The sequence below is a fragment of the Macrotis lagotis genome, chromosome 6 (assembly GCF_037893015.1).
Source record: "Macrotis lagotis isolate mMagLag1 chromosome 6, bilby.v1.9.chrom.fasta, whole genome shotgun sequence".
In the NCBI taxonomy this organism is placed as follows: Eukaryota; Metazoa; Chordata; class Mammalia; order Peramelemorphia; family Peramelidae; genus Macrotis; species Macrotis lagotis.
This window is the reverse complement of record NC_133663.1, coordinates 38,339,173-38,344,623: the sequence shown is the minus strand read 5'-3', so window position 1 is coordinate 38,344,623 and position 5,451 is coordinate 38,339,173.

Genomic DNA, 5,451 nt, shown 5'->3' with positions numbered 1-5,451 from the left:
AGTATCATCCATTAGACCACATGGCCTCTTCTTGTGGGCCTTGGTCTTCTCTGTGTTCCAAAGACCAAAAATCCCTCCTAGATTTAGCTGGATCTTTCATTCCAAGCTTGATGGTCTCAAGGTGCCCCCTGTTTCTGTCACAGCTGGCCAGTGTCTGTCAGAGCCAGAGGTGATGACCAGACATATACTCTAACAAAAGGATCATTTTTCATCCACTAACTCAATTGAAACCCTATCTGCTACAGCCTCATAGCTGCGATCGATTGGACATTAAACACTGTCACATTTAGCAAGAAGAATGAATGTCACAGGCCAGCATCTAAAAATTAGATGTTCATCTTTACAGCCCTTTTCCCTCTCCAGTGGCAAATATCCCAAATTGTAGAATTCAGAAGCAGAAGCCAAGTGGTAGAGATGTCACATTGGATGGAATCCATCTCCATTTGAACTTGATGTCTGATATTTTCTCTGTTCCCTCTCTCAGTCTTCAGCCCAACCAAAGATCTCATTAGTGACAAGGTCTCAGAAGGGAAGTGAAAGTATTCACTCTGTATTTTATAGACTGTACTAAGGAGTAAAACGTGACAGATGTCTTGGGGGGAAAAGAAATATTTGAAACTGTTTTTATCATTATCATTTATGCCAGTAAACAGAGATACATCCCAGTTTCTAAATACTGAGTGGTTATTTTGATTTCTTAATGAACTTATAGGCTATGATTTTTTTTTGTCAAAAGCAATAACCTCTAAATCTAAATATTAACATAGAAGACACCCAAACCTGTTCCCTTCCCCCACCTTTTCTTCCTTTATTATAAGGAATAAAGGGGAGCTTTACTTTCAAAGCAGCATGGCATGATGGAAATCAATTCAATTAAATTACAAAAACATTAATCTTGGAAACAACTTTTGGAGCAAACAACATAGAAATACCACTGAAAACAAGCAGGATGGAAACAATGTTGGAAATACCATTGAAAAATAGTTATGGGGGGGATGTTGGAAAGTCCACAGAAAATAAATAATATGGAAACAATATTGGAAACAAGCTTTAATTGATAGAAAGAGTACTACACTTGAAATCAGGGATTGTGAGTAAATTCTCTTGCTTTCTGCCTGTGTGTCCTTGGGAAAGTCAAACCCTGTCTCTATACCTAAGTTTTATCAAAGGATTTGAATTAGCTTATTTCCAAAATCCTGTATTCTGAACTAAATACAAATATGGTGTTAATAGCAATTAGTTCCATCTCCTTATGATCTTACCATAATTCAGTGACAGAACTCTCACCAATGAAAGTAGGGTAAATGATTTTCTCTTGAGTTATAATATTCTACTCACAGCAGAAGCTGGTGAATGAAGCATTTAAGGCATAGCAGCAATCTACTCACATTAAAATAAAGAAAGACTGCAGATTCTAGGCATTTTGTGGGTCATTACTCTCTTAATAACACTAGTTCATAAATCCCTACAATTGCATTTCATTTTACTAGGTAAAGAAGAAATATTTCACTATGTTAGGAATAATAGTTCAAGACAAAAGACATTTAATCAAATAACATGATGAATAAATGACAAGAGATATCTCATATACAAATGGGGTACACTTCCATCAGTTGCTAGGCCACCTATTTTAGAAGAGGAATTCACATTGAGTTCATGTATGACCAGAGAATGTGAGATCAGGGAATACATGTGCCCAGGTGAAACATTCCTCTGATTTGGCAGAGCTCGTGGTCCTCTACTGTTTTCATTGTGCTTCTTTCTGGTAGTCATCTCTATCTTCTGAGTTGCTGCTACTCTCTACCAGTCAATAACAATGGTGCAACTTCTTCCTTATCTGCTTCAACCCTCTACTATCACCAGAGATTCTTCAACTGTAAAGTGCACTTAATGACTTTTTGAGAAATCAAAAACAAATAAATCAAAACTAAAAAGAAAAAAGAAAAAACAGATAACAATTTGAAATATCTCACTGGAAAAACAACTAATCTGAAAAATAGATACAGAAGAGAGAATTTTAAAATAATTAGATTACCTGAAATTCATAACAAAAGGGGAAAAAAAGACATAGACATTATCTTTCAAGAAATTATCCAGGAAAACTGCTCTATATTCTAGAACCAGAAGGTAAAATAGAAGCAGAAAAACTCCTCTACTGATCACCTCCTGAAAGAGAATCCAAAACAAAAGGTACTAGAAATACTATAGTCAAATTCCAGAGCTCTCAGGTCAAGGAAAAAAATATTGCAAGCAGCCAGGAAGAAACAATTCATATATTGTGGAGGCATAATAACACAAGATTTAGCAACTTAAACATTACAGGATTAGAGGGTTTGGAATATGACAATCCACAGGGCAAAGGAGTCAGGATTACAATCAAGAATTACCTACCCAACAAAACTGAGTATAAACTTTGGCAGGGGGAGGAATGGACATTCAACAACAACAACAAAAAAAGACTTTCAAGCATCCTTTATGAAATTATCAGAGCTGAATAGAAAACTTGACTTTCTAATATAAAATTCAAGAGAAGCATAAAAAGGTAAAGAGGTATGGGAAATCAAAAGGGATTTATAAAGAGTAAACTATTTACATTTCTATATGGGAAGATGATACTTGTAACTCAAAAGCTTTCTCATTATTAGGGAAGTTAGGAGAATAAATAAAGGGCATGGGGGCAGCTAGCTGGCACAGCTGATAGAGTCCTGGAGTCAGGAGGACCTGAGTTCAAATCTAATCTCTGACATATAATAATTACCTAGCTGTGTGACTTTGGGTAAGTCACTTAACTCCACTGCCTTGTATATAAATAAGTAAGTAAATAAATAAATAAATAAATAGATAGATAGATAGATAGATAAATAAATAAATGAATAAATGAATAAATAAATAAATAAAATGAATAAAGGTCACAGATGTGAGTTGAATATTAAAGGATGATATCTAAAAAATAAAATTATAGGGTAAGAAAGAGGAATAGAATGGGGTAAATTATTTTATGTAAAAGAGACAATAAAAAGATTTAAAAGGAGGAGAAGATCCCAAGAGATAGAGGGGACAGGAAAGTGAGTAAATCTTACTCTTATAAAATTTGGGCAAAAGAGGGAATAATATACAGAAATCTGTCCTACCCTTTAAGAAAGTGGAAGAAAAGGGGATAAAATAAGAAGGAGGTGGAGTGATAGAAGGGAGAGCAGATTAGAAGAGGTAGTAAGTCAGAAGCAAAACACTTTGGGAGAAGAATGAAAGGAAAGAGATAATAGAATAAATGGGGAGAATAGGATTGAGGGAAAATCATTTGGCAATCATAACTGGAAAAAATTGGAGATTTTTCTGATATCTAAAATATATAGAAAACTAAATCAAATTTATAAAAAATAGGAATTATTCCCCAATTGTTAAATTATCAAGAGATATAAACAGTTTTTCAGAAGAAGTAATCAAAGTTATCTATAGTCATATGAGAAGGTACTGTAAAGGGCCATTAATTGGAGGAATACAAGTTGTAACAATTCTGAGGTGTTACCTCATACCCATTATATTGACTAATAGAACAGAAAAGGAAAGTGACAAATATTGGAGGGGATATGGGAAAAATGAGACATTAAAGCACTGTTAGTTGAGTTTTGAATTGATTCAACCATTTTAGAGCAATTTGCAACTTTCTAAATTGTGCTTACCCTTTGACCTAGCAATACTACTACTAGGTATGTATCCAAAAAGAGATTTAAAAAAAAAGGGAAAAGTACCACCATGAATGGAAATATTTATAACAACTCTTTTCTGGTGGTAGGGAGTTGGAAATTCAGGAGGATGTCCATCAATTGGGGAATAGCTGAACAAATTGTATTATGGGATTGTGACAGAATCTTATTGTAGATAGAATCTTATCGATGGAGACTCTCAGAAAAACTTGATTTAGATGAGCTGATGCAAAGTGAAATGTGCTGTATATAAAGTAGCAGCAATATTGTATTGTGATCAGCTATGAATGACTTCACTATTCTCAGCAATACAGTGATCCAAGACAATGCTAAAGGACTTATGATGAAAAATGCTAATCAACACCAGAGAAAGAACTAATGGTATCTGAATACAGATTGAAGCATACTTTTTTAACTTTATTTTTTTCTTGAGGGGTTTTTTAATCTGTTTTCTTTCCTACATAATTAATATGGAAAAATGTTTTTCATGACTCCATATTTAGAACCTATATCAAACTGCTTGTCTTCTCAATAAGGGGATGTGAGGTGTCATACACATCCCAAAGGGGGGAGAAGGGAAATGACACCTGAATGTGGGAAAAAGTTCACTTTTTTCAAAATTCTTTTATGTTTTTCCCTCTTATTCCATGGTTTTCTTTCTTTCTTTTCTAGTTCCTCATACCCAAAATGACTAATATGTAAATATGTTAGCATAAACATATTTGTACAACTTTTACCATACAGTTTGCTGCCAAGGGGAGAGGGATGGGAATGTAAGGTGGAAGAAAAATGGGTAACATAAATATGCAAGTGGATAAATGTTGAAAAACTTCCATAACCTGTAATTGGAAAAATTAAATAAAATGTCAATTAAAAAAATAAAACACAGCTCAGGCACTTAAAAAATAAAAATGAAATAAGGTGGATGAGGAAGGAGAAAGGGGGAGACTTTGGAATTCAAAGTTTTAAAAATGAATATATAATTTTAAAAGCTCAAATTCTTAAAAATGAATTTTTACACACAGTTGACTAAAAATAAAATACTAAATAATATTTTAAAAGAATGGAATAGAAACAATAACACTGATTATTTAGAAGAAGTAGGGGTGGAATGTGTTATTCAATAATATAGGAAGCTTCTTCTATCAAACACATTATGATCTTCTCTCCAAATCATAGTCTAAGAGAATTGCTTAGACCACTGAGAGATTCAGTGACTTGCCTAAGGTCATACAGTCAAAATATGTTCCATACATAGGAGCATTTTTCCAGTTTAAAAAAAAAATCTCTTTTTGGCTACAGAGTTGGAAGTGCTATTGCTAGGTTAAAGGATATGCATGGTTTTATATGGTCCTTAAGACAGTTACAAATTGCTCTGACAAGTGGAATGTGAATACAGGTCTTCTTGGCTCATAAAGGTCTTTACCACTCTGCTTCTCATTATCATGTGTAACATAAGCTAACCTATGGATTTTATAATTTGCATGGTTTATCAGTTCCCTCTGTTATAATTTGTCATAGAAAAATAAGCTTTCAACATTATTTACTCATGAGAAACAGCATGTTACCTGTTCCCAAGTAATATATAAAGAAAGAGGAAAATGGAACAAGTCTGTATTAAGTACCTACATTCATTGAACATTGTACTAAGCAATCTTTTAATATTATCCCTTAATATATGAAATGGGAACTATCAACTTATTTTTGACCATAAGAAAACTTGGTCACTTCACTTAATATTAAGAAT